The following is a 23,870-nucleotide window of genomic DNA, read 5'->3' on the forward strand; positions in this document are numbered from 1 at the left end:
TATCCACCAGACTTCTGCACAACACAGCTGATGATCCGAACCCCATTTATAAGGCAAGAACTCCCACTTATTAAACCTGACAGGGCACACCTGTGAAGTGAAAACCATTTCCGGTGACTACCTCTTGAAGCTCATCAAGAGAATGCCAAGAGTGTGCAAAGCAGTCATCAAAGCAAAAGGTGGCTACTTTGAAGAACCTAGAATATAAGACATATTTTCAGTTGTTTCACACTTTTTTTGTTAAGTATATAATTCCACATGTGTTAATTCATAGTTTTGATGCCTTCAGTGTGAATGTACAATTTTCATAGTCATGAAAATACAGAAAAATCTTTAAATGAGAAGGTGTGTCCAAACTTTTGGTCTGTACTGTATATTGGATGATGACCCCACAGACCCTTTACACAGCATTATGTTTCCACAGCTCCTTGTATACAGTATGATTCCCTCATTGTTCCCTAAATACAGTATGATGTGCTCACAGCTCCATATACACCGTATGATGTCCCCACACATGCAGATACACAATATGATACCTATACACAATATGATGCCCCTACATCTCCCTATACACAATATGATGCCCCTACATCTCCCTCCATCTGAACAAGTCTCTCCAGCTTCAGAAAGATTATGGACGCATCACATTTTTTTTTACGGACAGGGAAAAAAGTGCCCTATTTTTATGGACTGTCCAAGAATTTCTGGACAGTTGGCAACCCTGCTATTAGTTCCACTGGGGTGGCAGCCTAGGTGGATGCTGGAAGCACAACCGTCTCTCCCTAAGATTCGGAGAGGGAAGGCCACCGATTCCTGACCCTTGCTGTGGCCTTTTCGTTGAGAGGGATGGTTTATTGAGGGCCCATATATACACACAGTCATGGCCGGAAGTGTTTAGCAACCTTGAGATTGTTCCAGAAAGTGAAGTATTTCTCCCAGAAAATTATTACAATTACACATGTTTTGTTATACATTTGTTATAATATTTATTTCCCTTGTGTGTATTGAAACAGCACAAAAAAATGGGAAAAAAAGGCAAATTGGACATAATTTCACACAAAACTCCAAAAATGGGCCGGACAAAATTGTTGGCACTTTTCCAAAATTGTGGAAAAACAACTTTACTTCAAGCATGTGATGCTCGTTAAAACTCACCTGTGGCAAGTAACAGTCGTGGGTAATATGAAAGTCATACCTGAGACCAGATAAAAAGTGGAGAAGATAGATAGATATGAGATTGATAGATAGATAGATATGAGATAGATAGATGGATATGTGGCACCCCAGGGTCTGGTTACCACTGTAATAGAAATATTATGTCTGAGAGCAAGTGGGAGGTTTCCTGGTTCGGAGCCCTTAAACATGCAACACCTCCTGTCCCAGACCAGATAGGGGAGGAACCTGCCCTATATAAACTGGATCTGGGGCGGGGTTAGTGAAGTCAGAGCCTGGAGTTAGTTCCAGACACAGGGAAAGTAACAGCGAGGAGCTCTGTAGGAGCAGGAGCTGAAGACCAGGGACTTGAGCTAAGCGGAGTTCGTCCTGGCAGAAGACTCTGAGAACCGGACACAGGAGTCCGAGGTTGCGGGGACTTATATATACCCAGCAGCAGAAACCCGCCGGCAGGGGATTTCAAGTCCTCTGGCCATAGAAGCCCGGAGGCTCAGTCACGAGCAAGGGACCAGCACTGCAATCGAGGAGCGGGGGCTATCAGAAGGCCCCAAGTCACCAGCCATACAGGTGAGCACCACACGGAACACTCAGGGACGTGGGCTACTTCCACTCGCTTACAGCAAGGTAGCCAGGAAGAGTGCAGATAGTCAGGGAGGCCTACAACTCCACCTGGCCAGGGGAACTCCAGTTTGCTCACAGACTGACCAGGCCTCTTATGCTAGCCAGTACTCCCGGGAGGGTCTGCCTTATCACCATCAGTAAAGACCCTGAACTGCACTGCAAAGCCTCTGAGTCGTTCCTGCTGCGCTCGTGCACCATCACTCCTATCATCCACACTCACTAGCCTGAGGCTATACTCCTCCCGTGGGGAGTTATACTACACTCTGCTGCCCTCACAACATCAGCCTCAGAGGTCTGCTCAGCAGCGGCGGTTCTTATTGACCGCAATCCACGGGTGGCGTAGTCGGACATTGCATTATACTGATACAGAGACTGCCACAATATTGGTCTGGCCACCCTGAGCCACGGGACCGGGTCGCCACTACTACTCCCAGCATTGCCCTGAAGTCCGGTCCCGGGTGCCCCATGGCCCAGGGGGCGCGTCATATAGATAATAGATAGATGATACATAGTCCTATGATATGAGATAGAGGTCGTTATAGACAGGTTTATACACTCTCTCCCGAAGTCGGTAAAATCCTGGGTTGCCCAGGGAGATCCCTATAATGCTGATGACTTGGTGGGGTTGGTGGAAAGATACCAGGCGGTTGAGAGTCCGTTGGGAAAACAAGGGGTCGTAGCCTCTCAATACTGGGGTTCCCAAAAGGTGGCGGACACCCAAAAGAAGCGAGCTAGCGCCACACCTGGGGGGCATCCTAGAGTTCAGGAGGGGTCTGAGTTGCTGCCCAAGGTCCCACCCCATAATATAGTGTGTTGGAGATGTCATACCCCTGGCCATATTGCCTCCCGGTGTCCCATAACCTCTGAACCAATGGACTGTAACATGGGCCGGCGTTGCTCTTATTTTGCCTACCCCGCCTGCAGCGCGGTTCGTCAACATGGCGAGGGCCCTCAGGCATGCTCAGTGTCAGTTAACGGGGCACAAGTCTCTGGACTATTGGTCTCAGGAAGTTTGGTGACCCTGATAAGGGCCACACTCCCTCATCGGCTGGTTTCTGGGAAGGTGGTGGATGTCCGGTGTATCCATGGGGACGCTAAGAACTATCCTGTGGCCCAGGTGGATGTAAACACAGACTGTGGCACCACATCTCATGAAGTGGCGGTCGTTAAGGACCTATTGCATCCCATAATAATTGGACGTTACTTTGCATTATTCTGGGAAATGTGGGGGAAAGCGGGGACACCTGGTTGCTTGGACGACAGCCAGATCGCCCCTAAGGAAACTTACCCGCAGAACATAGTAGATGAGTTTCCCATGTGTGTGCTGGTGGGCAATGAGGATGAAGTAGCATCCCCTGAGTCCAATATCCCTGAGCTGGAGGTGTCCGAGGGAAACTTTGGAACTGCCCAACTCAGGGATTTAACTCTGAAAGGGGCCTTTAAAAATGTTACTGTGTTAAATGGGGTGCCTCAGGAACCGGGGGCTGACACTCGGTTCCCTCATTTTGCTGTGAATGGGGATTTGCTGTACAGAATAACCAAGCCAAGGGGTGAGGTAATAGAACAGTTGCTGGTGCCAGGGCCCTATAGACGCAGGGTGTTAGACATGGCTCATTCTCATGTGTTGGGTGGTCACCTGGGTGCAGACAAGATTCAAGAACGGATCCTCCAAAGATTCTACTGGCCAGGTTGCTATAGAGAAATATAGAGTTATTGTCGTTCCTGCCCCACATGCCAGATAACCTCCCCAGTGGCCCACTTCCGCAGTCCCCTAGTGCCACTACCAGTCATCGAGGTTCCATTCGAACGCATAGCAATGGATCTAGTGGGGCCTCTGGTCAAGTCCGCCCAAGGGCATCAGTATATCCTGGTGGTATTAGATTATGCTACATGGTATCTGGAGGCCGTACCACTACGAAACTCCTCCACCAGGTGTATAGCCCGGGAGTTAGTCCACATGTTTTCAAGAACCGGGTTGCCTAACGAGATCCTAACAGACCAAGGAACTCCATTTATGTCGAAGGTCATGAGAGAATTGTGCAAGACACTGCAGATTGCACAACTGAGAACCTCCGTGTACTCTCCCCAGACGGATGGACTGGTAGAGATGTTTAACAAAACCTTGAAAGCAATGTTGAGGAAAGCAGTGGAAAAGGATGGCCGAGACTGGAACTATATGTTGTTCGCCATGAGAGAAGTTCCCAAAGCTTCCACAGGTTTCTCCCCGTTTGAACCACTCTATGGACGACACCCTCAGGACTCCTGGAGGTGGAGAAAGAGTCCTGGGAAGCTGAGACCACTCCCTATAGGAGAGTGGTGGAGCACGTTGCCCAGATGCAAGAGAGGATTGCCCATGTGATGCCCATTGTGAGGGAGCACCTCCTCAAGGCACAAGAGGCACAGTCCAGGGTGTATAATAGGTCGGCCAGGGTGAGATCGTTCAACCCAGGAGATCGAGTGCTTGTGCTAGTCCCACAGTGGAGAGCAAGTTCATGGCCAAGTGGCAGGGCCCCTATGAGGTGGTAGAGAAAGTGGGGGAAGTCAACTTTAAGATCCACCAACCAGGGAAGAGGAAGCCCTACCAAATTTACCATGTTAACTTGATTAAGCCATGGCAAGATAGAGAGCCTGCGGAAGCTCCCTGTTTAGTGGCTGAGGCTGAGGCCGATGTGAAAGAGGTCAAGGTGGCAGAGTCACTGTCACATGCCCAAAAGCAACAGTGCAAAGAGTTGTTACAGTGAAATAAAGACATGTTTTCGGAGTTGCCAGGACTCACTCAGGTCATAGAGCATGAGGTTCTCACAGAGCCTCATGTTCGCGTCAATCTAAAACCATACCGGATCCCCGAAGCCCGCAGAGAGGTGATCTCTAAAGAAGTAAGGCGGATGCTAAACCTGGGAGTCATTGAAGAGTCCAAAAGTGGATGGTCCAGTCCTATAGTCTTAGTGCCGAAACCAGATGGGGAATGGTGGTTTTGCAACGACTATAGGAAGCTGAAGGAGGTCTCAAAGTTCGACGCCTACCCAATGCCTAGGGTAGATGAGCTTATCGAAAGGCTAGGACCCGCTCGGTACATCACCACTCTGGACCTCACCAAAGGATATTGGCAAATTCCCCTGTCCAAAGAGGCTAAGGAGAAGACAGCCTTCTCGACGCCAATACGTCAGGATGCCGTTTGGGTTGAAGGGAGCTCCGGCCACCTTCCAGAGAGCCATGGACCGGATCTTAGCACCCCACAAACAGTATGCAGCGGCCTACCTAGATGCTATCGTCATATTTAGCCAGGACTGGGAAAGTCATCTGGACAAAGTTCAAGCCATACTTGATGCCCTAAGGAAGGCGGGCTTTACTATCAACCCGAAGAAATGTGCCATGGGGATGGAGGAAGCCAAGTACCTAGGGTACGTGGTTGGTAGAGGGGAAATAAAACCACAAATAAATAAGGTCGAGGCGATCTTGAACTGGCCACAGCCCCTCTCGAAGAAGCAGGTCAGGGCGTTTCTAGGCATTGTGGGCTACTATCGAAGATTTGTCCCTAACTTTGCCCTGATAGCAGCCCCACTGATGGATCTTCTGAAAGGGATGAAGTCAGCTATGGCCAAGTGGTCCCCGGAAGCAGAAGCGACCTGCCAGGAATTGAAACTGGTCCTCTGTAAACAACCAGTCTTGGTGGCACCCAGCTTCTCCAAGGAGTTTGTGGTCCAGATGGATGCATCGGATGTCGGGCTGGGAGCAGTCTTGTCCCAGGAGATTAACGGAGAAGAACACCCTGTAAAATACCTCAGTCTGAAGCTCTCCGCTTGTGAGAAGGACTACTCCATTGTAGAAAAAGAATGTTTGGCCATTAAGTGGGCGTTAGACACTCTGAGGTATTACCTATTAGGTAGAAGGTTCAGGTTAGTGTCAGACCATGCCCCATTGAGGTGGATGCGAGAAAAGAAGGGAAACAATGCCAGAGTGACTAGGTGGTTCCTGGCTCTACAAGATTTTAGTTTCCGGGTAGAGCATAGGCCTGGGAAACAACATGGGAATGCCGCTGCCTTGTCAAGGATTTATTGTATGGTGACAGAAGGTGCCAAGCCCTACGGCTTTGGACAGAGGGGGGGTGTATGTAAGGTTGCTGCCGGACAGATCGTGGACGGGAGGTATGTGTCCTCGAAGTGCCATGCTTCGGTGATGTAGGATCCGGAGAAGCAGGCTCCAGCACACATAGTGCTGAGAGGAATTTAATGGGTCCGGATTACAGGGCCGGGTTTTATGAGCAGCTGAAAGAGCTGGGGGGGACAGCTGCTCACTTACCTCCAGTCCAGGTCTTGGAAGGCTAATTTAAGACAGCTGCGCCTGTCTCTGTCTGTCTGTGTTTGTTGGGCAAGGTGAGCAGACCTTGCAGGTGCTTCTTAGACTCTGCAGGAGGCAGAGAAAAGCACCTTGTTTAAACGGCTGAAGACGTGCTGCATGGACTTGTTATTTTGAGCTTTGTTCTGTTATTCCTTTTTGTGCCAGGAAAAGGCTGTAACTTTTGTTTCTTAACTGGTGTATGGACACTAAAATAAGCCACCAGTTTGTTTGAACCCGTGGACTGCATCACTGTGTGAACCTGTGCCTACCTCCAACGCGGCTCAGTGAGTACAAATCCCTACACTATCTATCTATTTATCTATCTATCCATCTATCTATCTATCCATCTATTTATTCATCTATCCATCTATCTATCCATCCATCATACATGGATAGATAGAAAGATAGATAGATACATATATGGATAGATAGATGGATAGATAGATATGAAATAGAGTATATAAGGATAGATAGATGATAGATAATCCTATGATATGATAGGTTTGATCGTGCATTTCCAATGTCTCTTACCACTGCTGCCATGATAGAGCATTTTCTACACTTTCTCGGTTCCCTCTTCCATTGCTGGAGGCTAACTTCTGCCGCATGAAATACAGTGGTGGCCAAAAGTATTGGCACCCCGGCAATTCTGTCAGATAATACTCAGTTTCTTCCTGAAAATGATTGCAATCACAAATTCTTTGGTATTATTATCTTCATTTAATTTGTCTTCAATGAAAAAACACAAATAGAATTGTCCTAAAGCCAAATTGGATATAATTCCACATCAAACCTAAAAAAGGGGATGGACAAAAGTATTGGCACTGTTTGAAAAATCATGTGATGCTTCTCTAATTCGTGTAATTAACAGCACCTGTAACTTACCTGTGGCACCTAACAGGTGTTGGCAATAACTAAATCACACTTGCAGCCAGTTAACATGGATTAAAGTTGACTCAACCTCTGTCCTGTGTCCTTGTGTATACCACATTGAGCATGGAGAAAAGAAAGAAGACCAAAGAATTGTCTGAGGACTTGTGAAACCAAATTGTGAGGAAGCATGAGCAATCTGAAGGCTACAAGTCCGTCTCCAAAGACCTGAATGTTCCTGTGTCTTCCGTGCGCAGTGTCATCAAGAAATTTAAAGCCCATGGCACTGTGGCTAACCTCCCTACATGTGGACGGAAAAGAAAAATTGACGAGAGATTTCAACGCAAGATTGTGCGGATGGTGGATAAAGAACCTCGACTAACATCCAAACAAGTTCAAGCTGCCCTGCAGTCTGAGGGTACAACAGTGTCAACCCGTACTATCCGTCGGCGTCTGAATGAAAAGGGACTGTATGGTAGGATACCCAGGAAGACCCCACTTCTTACCCCGAGACATAAAAAAGCCAGGCTGGAGTTTGCCAAAACTTACCTGATAAAGCCTAGAACTGGAAGTGCATTGAGGTGAAGGTGAAGAGGTATTGGGAATCCTGCAGAAAATACCTGTGTGAATTGCGTGAAGAGGTATTGGGAATCCTGCAGAAAATACCTGTGTGAATTGCGTGAAGAGGTATTGGGAATCCTGCAGAAAATACCTGTGTGAATTGCGTGAAGAGGTATTGGGAATCCTGCAGAAAATACCTGTGTGAATTGCGGTGAGTGCTGCATTGTGATCTGCTGAGTGCTTTTCTACCTGTTTAGATTTATTGGGCTTTTTAAAATCTATTTTCTCACTACAGTTTTAGTTTCTTAGTTTACTACCTGTGTATTTAAAGGTTAACTACATTGCACTAAAATCCTGAGGTGTAGATTTACTCACAAGGGGTTAATTAAGGGGAAGGGGTCATAATTAAGGGTTTATAAGGGGCAGCTGGTTGGGCATAAAGTCCTTTGGAAGTGCATTGAGGTGAAGGGTACATTGCTGGAAAAGGAAAAAAAAAAAAAAAAAACACTTTAAATCTCTTAGTTTGCGAGTGTGAACGAGCTGCGTGTGTCCGGAGCGTAAGTGAGAACGAAAGTAAGTGTGTGACTTGTTTTTCAGTGACTTTGGATTCAGGGAGTTTGGAAGGGAGGACTTAGGACTGAATTGCTGACTGTATTTCATTCTTTCTTTACTTTACTTTTTACTTAATTAATCCACCTGACCTACTTAGCTGATTCCCCCGTCCATACTTGATACTTAATTGATCCCCCGTCCATACTTAACTGATCCCCTGCCAATATCTAATTGATACACTTGCACATCCCTAATTGATCCCCGTCCATACACCTATATATAAATAATTGTGTTTTGTACTTGTATATATATACTGACTGTATCCCCATATTTAGAATGACGTCCATGTTGGACGGAGCCGTGCAGTGTACATCTTGCGCAATGTATGCATTCCGTGAGCACCCACTCGAGGATCCATACTGCTGCGAGAGATGTGAGCATATCGTGCACTTGGAAGCCCAAATTCTGGATCTAAGTGCTCAGATAGCGGTACTGAGGAGCATCGACAACATAGAACGGAGTTTGCTGCTCACCGAGCAGACACTCAATGGGTCAATACTGGGGGTGGAGCATAGAGGGGAAGTGCAGGCTGAACAGGCAGGGAGCTGGATAACAGTAAGGAGGGATAGAGGGAAGAAGTATAGGAAGGCTGTTTCAGAACCGGCATTATTGGAGCATGACAGATCCTCTGACCGCCGGGGGAGTGTATGCTCCAGTAATGAGGGGGAGGGGGGAAGTGTAGGGCAGGCAAGACAGGTTCTGGTAGTGGGTGACTCTATTATTAGGGGGACAGACAGGGCAATCTGTCACAAAGACCGGGATCGCCGAACGGTGTGCTGCCTCCCTGGCGCTCGAGTCCGGCACATCGCGGATCGGGTTGACAGGTTACTGGGTGGGGCTGGCGAAGACCCAGCGGTCATGGTCCACATCGGCACCAATGACAAAGTGAGTGGTAGATGGAGGGTCCTTAAAAATGATTTCAGGGACCTAGGTAGGAAGCTTAGGGCAAGGACCTCCAAGGTAGTTTTCTCAGAAATACTACCAATCCCGCGAGCCACACAGGAGCGCCAACAGGAAGTTAGGGAGGTGAATAAGTGGCTAAAGAGTTGGTGCAAGGCAGAAGGGTTTGGGTTCATGGAGAACTGGGCCGACTTCGCGGTCATATACAGGATCTACCGTAGGGACGGGCTGCACCTCAATGGGGAGGGTGCAGCGGTGCTGGGGAAGAAGATAGCTAATAGGTTGGAGGAGTTTTTAAACTAGAGACGGGGGGGGGAACCAAGGAAATAGGTGGGATGTGAGGCAAGCAAGGGGGAAGGGGAGAAGTGAATATAATGAGGGTGGAGAGGGGGGTGGGGATAGTACAGTTAGATCGTTAGAGAAGAATAGGATGCTAAATAACCCCAAAGTTTTATCTTGCATGCTGACCAACGCAAGAAGCCTGACCAATAAGGCGGATGAGCTGCGGGCGCTTATATGGGAGGAGAGGTATGACATCGTAGGTATAACAGAGACTTGGCTAGACGATAGCTACGACTGGGCGGTAAATTTATTAGATTATAGTTTATTTAGAAGGGACCGGAAACAGGGGAAAGGCAGAGGAGTCTGCTTATATGTAAAGTCATGTCTAAAACCCAGACTAAGGGAAGATATAGGAGAGGGAGAAGAGGGGGTCGAGTCCATGTGGGTAGAGATAGAGGGAACTAAAAATAATAATAAAATATTACTGGGGGTCTGCTATAAGCCACCAAATATAACAGAGGAGAATGAGAATCTGCTATTAGGACAAATAGACAAAGTAGCAAAACATAATGAAGTGATTGTAATGGGGGATTTCAACTACCCGGATATTGACTGGGAAACAGAAACCTGTAGATCTCAGAAAGGAAAAAGGTTCTTGACAAATATTAAGGATAATTATCTCTCCCAACTAGTGCAGGAACCAACGAGAGGGAAGGCCGTGTTGGACTTAATATTGACTAATAGGCCTGATAGAATAACTGAGGTACAGATAGGGGGGCACCTAGGTAATAGCGACCATAATATTATCGACTTCAAAATGCCCTTCAGTAGGGTTATCAATAAGGGAACAACAAAAACATTAAACTTTAGGAGGGCGAAGTTTGATCAGCTGAAAGAAAGCCTTCAACTTATTGACTGGGACAAAGTTCTTAATCAAAGGAATACGAATAGTAAATGGGAAACCTTCAAAAGAATTCTGAATACTCAGAGCGAGAGGTATATACCGTATGGGAATAAAAGGGCCAGAAATAAGAGGAAACCAATATGGTTGAACAAGAACGTAAAAGGGGCGTTAAATAGCAAAAAAGAGGCATTCAAGAGATTAAAACAGGAAAACAGTAAGGAGGCACTAATGTGTTACAAGGAAAAAACGAGAACCTGTAAAAAACAAATAAAAATAGCGAAGGAGGAAACAGAGAGACGTATTGCTAGGGAAAGTAGATCAAATCCCAAACTGTTCTTTACGTATATAAATAGTAAAAGGATTAAATCGGATAATATTGGACCAATAAAAAGTGAGGAAGGCAAAATCATAGAGAAAGATGAGGATAAAGCTAATCTATTAAATAATTTTTTTTCGACAACTTTCACAAAGGAAATCAAACTAACAGGAGAAATGAGAAGTGACAAGCTTAATCCTCCACTAAGTATGACAAATCTAACCCAAGCTGGGGTACAGAAACGCCTCAGTAACATTAAAATAAACAAATCACCAGGACCTGATGGCATACACCCACGGGTACTAAGGGAACTAAGTAATGTGATAGACAGACCGTTATATCTTATATTTAAGGACTCTGTTGAGACTGGGTCTGTGCCACTTGATTGGCGACAGGCGAATGTAGTGCCAATATTCAAAAAGGGAGCGAAAAGTGACGCCGGAAACTATCGGCCGGTGAGTCTGACGTCCGTTGTGGGCAAAATTTTTGAAAGCTTCATTAAAGAGGCAATTACGGAGCATCTTGATGCTAATAATCTTTTAATCCCGAACCAACATGGATTCATGAGGAATCGCTCCTGCCAAACAAACCTGATTGACTTCTACGAGGAGATTAGCTCTCGAGTAGATCAGGGGGAACCAGTGGATGTCGTGTATCTCAACTTCTCAAAAGCTTTCGATAGCGTGCCACATAATAGGTTGGTATACAAAATGAGAATGATGGGGCTGGGGGAAAATGTCTGCAAGTGGGTAGCTAACTGGCTAAGGGATAGAAGGCAGAGGGTGGTTATAAATGGAATATACTCAGATTGGGTAAGCGTCACTAGAGGGGTTCTTTACGGTAAGAGCAGTGAGAATATGGAATTCACAGAGTGAGGAGACGGTGATGTCAGATTCACTACACCAGTTCAAGCGGGGACTGGATGCATTTCTAGATACCAGGCAGATTTCAGCATATACTTAAAAATAAAATAAAATAGTAAGTTGATACAGGGATTTATTCTGACTGCTGGTTTCAGAGTCAGGAGGGAATTTTTCCTCAGGTGAAGATTGGCCAAATCATTTGGGGTTTTTGCCCTCCTCTGGATCAACTTTACCAATTACAGAACTAACAGGTCGAACTTGATGGACGCAAGTCTTTATTCGGCTTTACTAACTATGTTTACAAACTATGTTACTATGTTTTGGAAGAATGTTCTCTGGTCAGATGAGACAAAAGTCGAGCTTTTTGGGAAAAACCATCAACATAGAGTGTACAGGAAAAAAAAGAGGCATTCAAAGAAAAGAACATGGTCCCTACAGTCAAACATGGCGGAGGTTCCCTGATGTTTTGGGGTTGCTTTGCTGCCTCTGGCACTGGACTGCTTGACAGTGTGCATGGCATTATGAAGTCTGAAGACTACCAACAAATTTTTCAGCATAATGTAGGGCCCAGTGTGAGAAAGCTGGGTCGCCCTTAGAGGTCATGGGTCTTCCAGCAGGACAATGACCCAAAACACACTTCCAAAAGCACTATAAAATGGTTTTAGAGAAAGCACTGGAGACTTCTAAGGTGGCCAGCAATGAGTCCAGACCTGAATCCCATAGAACACCTGTGGAGAGATCTCAAAATGGCAGTTTGGAGAAGGCACCCTTCAAATATCAGGGACCTGGAGCAGTTTGCCAAAGAAGAATGGTCTACAATTCCAGCAGAGCATTGTAAGAAACTCATTGATGGTTACCGGAAGTGGCTGTTCGCAGTTATTTTGGCTAAAGGTTGTGCAACCAAGTATTAGGCTGAGGGTGCCAATACTTTTGTCTGGCCCATTTTTGGAGTTTTGTGTGAAATGATCAATGATTTGATTTTTGCTTCATTCTCTTTTGTGTTTTTTCCTTGCAAGCAAATTAAATGAAGATAATAATACCAAAGAATTTGTGATTGCAATCATTTTCAGGAAGAAACTGAGTATTATCTGATAGAATTGCAGGGGTGCCAATACTTTTGGCCACCACTGTAATAAGTGAGCTGTCATTTATTCATAAGACGTTCTATTCTTCAGAGCTGAGACTGTAAAATAAAAAGTGAACAATAAAATATCTGATGACTGTTCTTTCACTGTGAGTAAGAAACAGATAATAAAATTAAAGGAAAAATAACTGAGGGGAGAACCCTGCAGGTTTATTGTCCTTCTATAGCTGTATGGTGGCAGGATGGTGACACTGCTGGAGTCCTGGTGAGGATCTGCATGATATTCATTTCTGTTGACTTTTTATTGTCAACATATTCTGCAGTGATGTACATATAGTCCCTGCCCACAATGCGGTACACATGAGGGACAATTTCATATTAAGCCAAGTAACCTATGATGTCAAGGTCTCATATTTACAAGGTGCTTATTGGCAATCTGAGCCGGCGAATGGCTCTGTGTCCGTATATTCGCTATATACTGCCCGCAATATCTTGTAGAAAGCTCACAGTGACTAAAATGTATAAATAGTTCTCTTTGGAGAATTTAATTAGATCCATTCATACCTTACCTTATAATGAGGACTTAAAGGGCTTTTATAACTAGGTAAAACAAGCTTAACGGGACTGTCCAGGACTTATATATTAATGACCGATTTTAGGATAAGTCATCAACAGGGTGGGACTGGGCTGGCGGGGTACCCTTCTGCAGAGGAGAGGGGGAGAAGAGAATGAAAAAATAAAAAAACCTGCGGTTTTAAGGGGCACGGGCCCTTTAAAAGCGCAGGCACAGTGTATGCAGGGACGCGCGCACGCGGCATTCATTACCTGAACCGCCGCGACACACGTCCCAGTGAAGCAGCTGAAGCTGCGCGTCTCCCTTCCCCGGCCGGCGTATGACGTCACCGGAGAAGGAGGACACCGCACGGGAGAGCAGGAAGGTAAGAGGTGTCTGTGTGTGTGTCTGTGTGTATATGAGTGGATGCAGAATGGGATGGGCCCCTGGCTGGACACACAAGGGGGGGCCCGGCTAGACACACAAGGGGGGACCCTGGCTGGACACACAAGGGGGGGCCCGGATGGACACACAAGGGGGGCCTTGCTGGACACACAAGGGGGAGCCCTGGCTGGACACACAAGGGGGAGCCCTGGCTGGACACACAAGGGGAAGCCCTGGCTGGACACACAAGGGGGAGCCCTGACTGGACACACAAGGGGGAGCCCTGACTGGACACACAAGGGGGAGCCCTGACTGGACACACAAGAGGGAACCCTGGCTGGACACACAAGGGGGAGCCCTGGCTGGACACACAAGGGGGAGCCCTGACTGGACACACAAGGGGGAGCCCTGGCTGGACACACAAGGGGGGAGCTGGATGGACACACAAGGGGGAACCCTGGCTGGACCCACAAGGGGGAGCCCTGGCTGGACACACAAGGGGAAGCCCTGACTGGACACACAAGAGGGAACCCTGGCTGGACACACAAGGGGGAACCCTGGCTGGACACACAAGGGGGAACACTGGCTGGACACACAAGGGTGAGAGCCTGGCTGGACACACAAGGGGGAACCCTGGCTGGACACACAAGGGGGGGAGCCTGGCTGGACACATAAGGGGGAAACCTGGCTGGACACATGGGAAAGGGTGGGCAGGATGGCTATATGGTGGGGCAGGCTGGACACATGGAGGCCAGGATGGATATGTGAGGGGGATGGATATATGGGGGGGCCGGATATATGGGGGGCGGGGCAGGCTGGACACATGATGGCCAGGATGGATATGTGGGGGGCAGGCTGGACACATGGGGGGCTAGGATAGATATGTGGAGGGGCAGGCTCGATACACGTGAGCTAGGATAAATATATGGAGGGGCCACGCTGGACATATGGGGGCCAGTATGGATATATGGGGGGGTGTCAGGATGGATATATGCAGGGGGGAAGGGCAGGATGGATATATGAGGGGGCAGGCTGGACACATGGAGGCCAGGATGGATATATGGGGGCAGGCTGGAAACATGGAGGCCAGGATGGATATATTGTGGGGGGCAGGCTGGACACATGGAGGCCAGGAAGGATATGTAGGGGGGGCATGCTGGACACATGGAGGCCAGGATGGATATATGGGGGGCAGGCTTGACACATGGGGCTTTAGGACAGATATATGGGAGGGGGCAGGCTGGACACATGGAGGCCAGGACAGATATATGGGGGGGCAGGCTGGAAACATGGAGGCCAGGATGGATATGTGGGGGGGCAGGATGGACACATGGAGGCCAGGATGGATATATGGGGGGAACAGGAGGGCCACATGGGGGACTAGGATGGGTATATGGGAGGGGGCAGGCTCGATACACGTGGGCTAGGATAAATATATGGAGGGGTCACACTGGACATATGGGGGCCAGAAGGGATATATGGGGGGTGTCAGGATGGATATATGCAGGGAAGGGGGGGCCAGGATGGATATATGGGGGTGCCAGGCTGAACAAGGGACTTAATTACTGTTTGGGGCCAGATTGAGGAACATACTTTATTAGTTTATGGTGGCCAGTGAGGAACATTATTATTCTAGAGTCCAATTAGAGACATTATTACTTCTGTAATATAATTAACTTTTTAGGAAATTGTTTTCCATGGGATAGGACAAAAGCGGGCTCCTGTTACTGTGCAGGGCGGCACTATATCGCTTTTTTTCTTCAACTGGTGTAGTGTAGAAGTCGGGGGGTGGAGTGGGAATATTCTCTAGAAGAGATCAGTTATTGATAACTGTGTGTTATTTTCTGCAGAGATGATTCCTGGCTGGAAGAAGTGATGGCCGTCTGTGCCAGATGAAGAAGAAAAGCGAAGATGAAGGACTTCACCTAGAGACGTCACTGGTGAGTCAGTGTATTACATGTGACTCGCCCCCTGGGCCGTGGGGCACTCGGATCCGGGCAATAGGGAGACGATGGGGGTAGTAGTGGCGACCTGGTTCCGTGGCTCAGGGTGGTCAGGCCAATGGTAGTCTGCTATGTTCTGCTGATAATGTCCGACTACGCCACCCGTGGATTGCGGTTATTAGGAACCGCCGCTGCATGCAGACCGCTGGGGCTGATGAGGTGTGCAGCTAGGGTAGTGTGACTCTCCACGGGAAGAGTGCGGCCCCAGGGCAGTATAATGGATGTTGGGAGTGATGGTAGTGGGAGTCCCAGTGCTGATAGTGCTGGAGGAGCAAGGAGCACACAGACAACAGGTTGCAGTCCAGGGTCTTTACTAAACAGGTAAACTGACCCACAAACAGTCCCGGCTACGAGGGGACCTGGATGTCTGAGAGCAACGGGGAAATTGGCCCTGGTCAGGGTGAGGGTGTAGGCCTACCGTGCTTTCTGCGCTCCTTCTGGCTATCTCCTCCTGATAGGGTAACAGCCCACGTTTCCGAGCTTTCCGTGTTTTCTCGCCTGTATGGCCTGCGACGTGGGTTCCTTTCTGCTCCCAGCCTTGTATGGCTTTACTGGTCCCTTCTGTTGTGGCAGGGCCTCCAGGCTTCTTAGGCCAAGGAATATACAGTCCCTTGCGGACTGGTTCTCTGCTGGGGGATGTGGAATCCTTCCAGCCTCAGACACCAAAGTCTGGTAGATTAAGTCTGTTATCTGCCAAGACAGGCTTGCTTCGCCTCTTGTCTCTGGCTTGTGGCTCTCCTCCTGCCACACTTCCTCTTAGGTGCAGTGCAACTGTCTGTCCCTGCTCTGCTGAGACACGTCTCAGTCCTGAGACAGGTCATCTGGGTTCTCTCTAACCCTGCCCCCAGCACCAGCTTTTATAGGGGCAGCCTGCTCCCCCTACTGGCCTGAGACAGGAGGCATTGCATGCTAATGTTCCCCTGACTAGAGAACCTCCCCCCTGCTCTCAGACACAGCTTTAATTACACTTGTGGCATCCAGGCCAGGGTGACACATTCCCCCCTAGTGAAATTTAGTACTCCGGGACTAAACAGTAAACAAAGACAATATGCATAACAATAAAACATTAATAGACAGACGACGCACAAATTGAGTTCTTAAGGTCACAGTGTGGCCTGTGACCGGGTGTCCATATCACCAGCACAACGGGGAGCCTTAACCAGTTGGGGGTCTGTCCTACCCCAAGTCCTTCACAGTCTTAGTTCATTCCTGGGTTAGGCTCTGAACGCAGTCCATACAAGGTCCCGGTTATAAAAAGTCCATAACCTGTGAGTCCTTACGGTAGCTGCAAGAAACTGAAACAGAGTATTACCAAACATGCATGTAACTTTGCAAACAATTCAACATTTGGCAACAGGGTTATTTACAATTTTAGTACACTCTATATTCTCCAGCGAGCGGGTATCTGTCCCTTTGTGCTCCTGGTTGACCTACGTAGCCCACTGTCTGGTGGTGGACCTACTTGGCTTTCCCCACTAGCGTTAGGGGTGCAGCTACCAGCTGGGTGTACAGGTAGGGCAGGCAGCTGCTGCGGGTCCTTTGGCTTACCGCAGGCATGGCAGGCTCACTGTCAGCAGAGGGTTGACTCTCCTGGGCTGCTGGTACAGGCTCTTCTGCCTCTGGAACTGCTTGCTCCTCTTCACCTTCCGGCTCTGGTGTTGGTTGTTGCTGTGCCGGTTGCAGGAAATGCAGGACAGGTACCACTATGGCATCATTTATGCGAGTCCAGGACTGAGGAAACTCTCCGAGAACGGTGCTGATCATTTCTTCCTTGTCCTCTGCGGGTTCAAGGTCACTCTGATCCTCTTCTGCACTACAGAGTTGCTCGGGGCACCTTTTGAGATGGTCTCTGGAGACGACACTAGTGGTTTCTCCTCCGTCCTTGGTGATTACGCACACCTTTGGGTTGTCGTGGTCAGACTGCAGTACGGTGTAGGGTTCCCTTTCCCACTGGTCGTCCAACTTATGTAGCCTTCTTTTTCGCTTTAGGACTTGCTCACCAGGTTCTAGGGGACTAGCAGGGGCGTGTTGATTGAAGAGTCTTTCTTGCTTCTCTCTCACCTGGGCCAGGCTCTTCTCCACACTCTCCTGTACCTTCTTGTACTGCAGTTGCCTTTCCGTATCCCAGTCCGCATCCGGGGAGGTGTCCTCAGGTATTAGGACTCCCATCTCCAGGTCTACGGGCAGCTTTCCTGGTCTAGCTCGCATCAGGTAAGCCGGGGTGCAGTTTGTAGCATTCACCGGGATATTGTTGTATAGGTCTATCAGGTCCGGCAGTTTTTCTGGCCACAGGCTGCGTTCCTCCAGGGGCAACGTCTTCAGGAGATCAATGACTATATTGTTCATCTTCTCACACATCCCGTTGGTTTGGGGGTGGTAAGGCGTTGTACGAATCTTCTTACAGCCATAGAGGTTGCAGAACTCCTGGAAGATTTCAGCCTCGAACGCTGGACCCTGGTCTGTCAGGACCTGTTCCGGATACCCGTGTGGACGGCAGAAATATTGCTGGAAGGCTCTGGCCGCTGTTTGGGCTGTCAAGTCCTTTACCGGGACCACCACTAGAAAACGGGAATAGTGGTCCACGATTGTCAGGGCATAGATGTATCCTGACCGGCTGGGAGCCAATTTGACATGGTCCAGAGCTACCAGCTCAAGAGGCTGCGTGGTGATGATGGGCCTCAAGGGTGTCTTCTGGCTGGCACGGTCCTTCCTCCTTAGGTGACAAGGGCCACAGTCTCTGCACCATTTTTCTACAGCTCCTCTCATGCCGACCCAAAAGAATCTTCCTCTTAGTAGGAACTCCAGTTTCTTCCAACCGAAGTGTCCCGCTCTGTCATGGTAAGCCCCCAGGACCATAGCTGCATCCCTCCTTGGGACCACGACTTGCCAGGTCAGCTCGTGCGTCCGGTGGTTGACAATCCTTCTGCACAACTTGCCTTCGTAGAGGAACAGCTTGCTCTTCTCCTTCCATAGCTGCTTGGCTTCCTCTGGGGCATCTGGATCTAAGCGGGAGTCTTCCCGGGTCAGCAGATCTTTCACCAGGCGGACTGCAGGGTCACTATCTTGGGTCTCGGCCCAGCTGTGGTGAGGTAGGGGATTCATCATCACAGTTGTTAGATCCTCCTCCTTCACGCGGTGAGAGTGTTGAGCGGCTCCATACCGGTGAAACGCGGGGAGTTCTACCTCCTCCAGCTCTTCTGGGTCTTCGTCACCTTCAGGTAAGTGAGGCATCCTTGATAGGGCGTCCGCGTTGGAGTTGGTTTTGCCTGCCCGGTACTTGATCACGAAGTCATAGTTGGAGAGACGGGCCATCCACCGCTGTTCCAGGGCACCCAGTCTTGCATTGTCCAGGTGTGTCAACGGGTTGTTGTCCGTGTACACGGTGAACTTTGCGGAGGCCAGGTAATGCTTGAAGCGTTCCGTCACGGCCCACACCACCGCCAAGAATTCTAGCTTGAAGGAGCTGTAATTCTCCGGGTTCCTCTCGGTGGGCCCCAGCTTCCGGCTGGCGTATGCGATCACCCGTTCTCTGCCCTGTTGGTTTTGGGACAATACGGCTCCCAGTCCCACATTACTGGCATCTGTGTGGAGAATGAAAGGCTGGCCATAATCAGGGTAGGCCAGGATCTCATCCCCTGTGAGGGCCATCTTTAGCTGGCGGAAGGACTCCTCTTCCGGTTTATCCCACTTGAAGGGCGGCTTTTGCCTCCTGGACTTAGACTGTCCGATCAGGAGGTCCTGCATAGGAGCTGCCATCTTGGTGAACCCGGGGATGAATCTTCGGTAGTAGCCTACCAACCCGAGAAACTGTCTCACCTCTTTGATGTTCGAGGGGCTTGGCCAGCTCTTGATTGCCGTGACCTTGTCAGGGTCGGGGGCCACTCCTTCCGCGCTTACCACGTGCCCTAGGTACTGGACCTTTGGTTTCAGCAGGTGAAACTTCGATGGTTTCACCTTCAGGCCATAGCCTGCCAGGGCTTCGAACACCTCGGCCAGGTGCTTCAGATGGTCCTCGTAGGTCTTCGAATAGACGATCACGTCGTCCAGGTAAAGGAGGACCGTCTCGAAGTTTCGGTGCCCTAGACAGCATTCCATCAGCCGCTGGAAGGTCCCTGGTGTGTTGCAGAGCCCGAAAGGCATGCAGTTGAATTCGCTCAGTCCCATCGGGGTGGTGAAGGCGGTCTTCTCCTTGTCAGCCTCTGCCACAGGAACCTACCAGTACCCGCTAGTAAGGTCCAAAGTAGAAAAGAAGTTAGCTGATTTTAGTGCGGCTAAAGACTCCTCTATTCTAGGCAGCGGATATGCGTCTTTGTGAGTGATACGGTTGATTTGTCTATAGTCGACGCACATTCTCATGGTGCCGTCTTTCTTTTTGACCAGAACCAAGGGGGCTTCCCAGGGGCTACAGCTGTCTCTAATAACCCCAGCTTCTTTCATCTCTCTTAGCATGCCCCTTGCGTTCTGATAATGTGCAGGGGGTACACGTCTGTGCCTCTCTTTTATCGGTGGGTGGCTCCCTGTGGGGATGTGGTGTTCTATCCCCTTTACTCTGCCGAAGTCTAGCGGGTGCTTACTAAAGACTCTCTCGTACTCCTGTACCACCCGGTAGACTCCTTGTTTTTGGTGCAGGGGAGTGGAGTCAGCACCCACGTGGAGTTTCTGGCACCAGTCCTCCTTTTGTTTCTGGGAGCCATTACCCTCCGCCTGAGGAGATGGAGGCAAGGGTTCCACGGCCCTGATAGCTTTGTGTTCGACCACAAACAGCTTGGCGAGTGTAGCGTACCTGGGTAAGTGTACCTCCCTCTCCCCAATGTTGAGGATGCGGACGGGCACCCTCCCATGACGGACATCAACCACCCCCCGGGCTGTCAAAATGGTGGGCCTGCTGTCTGAGTACACGGGTTCTACCATGGCTTGGTAGTCTCTACCTCTCAACCCGATTGCAGTCCGACACCAGATCATCATTTCACTTTTGGGAGGCATGGAAATGGGGAATGGGTCACTCAGTCTTACGCTACCGATCTCACCACCAGACAGTTCTACCTGCTGCCGTCTCATCAGGGCCTTTATCTCCTTGTTGAGAACTCTCTGTTGGCTGGAACTAGCATTCACCGCCACCTGTTGTAAGATTACAATTACCTCTGAAAGACAATTTTCAATTACATTAGTACCCACAGTTATTTTAGGGTGACTTTCACGACGGTCAATGTCCACAATAATCACTCCCTGTGCCGGTAGTTCAACTTTACCAATCTTAATGGTCATCTCCTTGAACCCCATCTGCGGCACGGGTAAGCCATTACTGGCGATGATGCTCAAGTTACCGTCTGGATACCGTGTGATATCAGCATCAGTCCAATACTGCTTAAAAAGTACATAAGGGATAGTGGTTACTTGTGACCCAGTATCCAGCAAGGCGCTCATGGGGATACCGTCCAGCACCACGGGTAAAACCGGGCGCCCCCCAACGTACTTATTACGCCAATTGTAAGGGCCTGGTGATCTTATGCCTAGGGGTTGGCCCTCTGCCCCAGGTTGGACCCGTTTAAATTACATTACCTGGAAATGTGTCCGGGCTGGTTGCATCGACGGCAAATGGGCTGTCCATCCTCTGCGTAGCGGTCTGTGGGCCTCCCTCGGAATGACGGGATCCTCCTCTGTCGACGCCATGGGACATTCTCCGGACTTGAAGCCAGCTCGATGGGTCTTGACGGGTCCACTTGCAACGCCTGGACGGTCCTGGTCAACGCCGCGACGCTCCTGGTCAGCTCCTGGACTTGGTGGTGCAGATCTTTCGACGGGGCTTGGTTCAGGGCCTGTGCATCAGCCTCCACGGAGTCCATAGAGGAGGGCGCCGCCTCCTGGTGGTAAGTGATAGCAGGGCGCTGGGGGTTTATAGCGCCACTGGTTGCAGATTCACGGAGCACCCTTATGGCCCTGTCCTTAAATTGGGCAAAGGTCAGGTCGAGGTTCTGAAAGAACATGAGGCGCAGTTGGGCCCTGTGGGCGCTAGACAGCAGACCTTCTATGAATTGTTCTGTTAGCAGCTTATCCGTTTCCTGCACACTGCCAGGGTCAGTTTGTTGAATAGCCCTCAAGGCTTCCTGCAGATTTAGGGCATAGTCTCTGATGCTGTCCTGTGCCCGCTGCTTACATCCATAGAACCTCATTTTAATCTCAGCGGAGGTACGGGTGTCAAAGGTACCCCGCAGCCGGGCCAGAATACCCTTCACAGTCCTTTTCTCCTCAGTGGGCCATGATTTTACCTCCTGCTGGGCTGCGCCAGTTAACTGCCCTGTTAATATGCTGACCTTCTGTTCCTCTGTCAGGGGGTAAACGTGGAACAAACTGTATAGCCTTTCCTTGAAGTCAGTTAGGGCATGGGGCTCCCCTGAGTATTTGGGCAGCCAGGCCGCTCCAGGGATGTAGGGCAAGGAAAAGGGCATCACCGCTGCTGCAGTTGCGTTGGTGGTAGTGGGCGCCTCTGTGTCCGTCATCTTCCTCCCCCCCTAGTTACGCGTGGCCTACCTTCCGACGATCCTCTTCTGTAGGCCGCGGCTCCGCTGCTGCTGCTATGGACGAGGACCTGGCGTCGCGTCCTGATGACGTCAGCGTCGCTTTCTCTCCCTTCCAGGACCTTGCGCAGCGTCGGTGCGTGGGGCGGAGCTTCGGATCTCGCGCGGTTTTGACGTCCACTCCCCTCTTCTTCCCGCGCGGCGTCCTGAAGATGGCGTCCGATGGCGGGAAGCAGCTGCGGATGGCGGGAAGGCGGCAGAAGATGGCGGGAAACGGTCCAAGATGGCGTCCGATGGCGGGAATCGGCTCCGGATGGCGGGAAAAGACTCCGGACGGCGGGAAACTTTGCCACAGGTAAGTTACAAAAGTCTTTTTCAGGCACGCAGTACCCGGTGGTTGCGGGCACAAAATCCTGCCGACTACGCCAAAGCTGACTCGCCCCCTGGGCCGTGCGGCACTCGGATCCGGGCAATAGGGAGACGATGGGGGTAGTAGTGGCGACCCGGTTCCGTGGCTCAGGGTGGTCAGGCCAATGGTAGTCTGCTATGTTCTGCTGATAATGTCCGACTACGCCACCCATGGATTGCGGTTATTAGGAACCGCCGCTGCATGCAGACCGCTGGGGCTGATGAGGTGTGCAGCTAGGGTAGTGTGACTCTCCACGGGAAGAGTGCGGCCCCAGGGCAGTATAATGGATGTTGGGAGTGATGGTAGTGGGAGTCCCAGTGCTGATAGTGCTGGAGGAGCAAGGAGCACACAGACAACAGGTTGCAGTCTAGGGTCTTTACTAAACAGGTAAACTGACCCACAAACAGTCCCGGCTAGGAGGGGACCTGGATGTCTGAGAGCAACGGGGAAATTGGCCCTGGTCAGGGTGAGGGTGTAGGCCTACCGTGCTTTCTGCGCTCCTTCTGGCTATCTCCTCCTGATAGGGTAACAGCCCACGTTTCCGAGCTTTCCGTGTTTTCTCGCCTGTATGGCCTGCGACGTGGGTTCCTTTCTGCTCCCAGCCTTGTATGGCTTTACTGGTCCCTTCTGTTGTTGCAGAGCCTCCAGGCTTCTTAGGCCAAGGAATATACAGTCCCTTGCGGACTGGTTCTCTGCTGGGGGATGTGGAATCCTTCCAGCCTCAGACACCAAAGTCTGGTAGATTAAGTCTGTTATCTGCCAAGACAGGCTCTCTTCGCCTCTTGTCTCTGGCTTGTGGCTCTCCTCCTGCCACACTTCCTCTTAGGTGCAGTGCAACTGTCTGTCCCTGCTCTGCTGAGACGCATCTCAGTCCTGAGACAGGTCATCTGGGTTCTCTCTAACCCTGCCCTCAGCACCAGCTTTTATAGGGGCAGCCTGCTCCCCCTACTGGCCTGAGACAGGAGGCATTGCATGCTAATGTTCCCCTGACTAGAGAACCTCCCCCCTGCTCTCAGACACAGCTTTAATTACACTTGTGGCATCCAGGCCAGGGTGACACACATGTACACTTACACTACACACGTGGTCAAAACTGTTGGTACCCCTCGTTTAATGAAAGAAAAACCCACAATGGTCACAGAAATAACTTGAATCTGACAAAAGTAATAATAAATTAAAAATCTATGAAAATGAACAAATGAAAGTCAGACATTGCTTTTCTGCTTCCACAGAATAAAAAAAATAAAATAAACTGATGAAACAGGCCTGGACAGAAATGATGGTTCTTCTTAACTTTATATTTTGCTGAACAACCTTTTGAGGCAATCACTGCAATCAAACGACTCCTGTAACTGTCAATGAGACTTCTGCACCTCTCCACAGGTATTTTGGCCACTCCTCATGAGCAAACTGCTCCAGTTGTCTCATGGTTGAAGGTTGCCTTTTCCAGACGGCATGTTTCAGCTCTTTCCAAAGATGCTC

Source organism: Phyllobates terribilis, unplaced genomic scaffold, assembly GCF_046119375.1.
Source record: "Phyllobates terribilis strain yellow unplaced genomic scaffold, ASM4611937v1 Scaffold_70__1_contigs__length_7381418, whole genome shotgun sequence".
Taxonomy (NCBI): Eukaryota; Metazoa; Chordata; class Amphibia; order Anura; family Dendrobatidae; genus Phyllobates; species Phyllobates terribilis.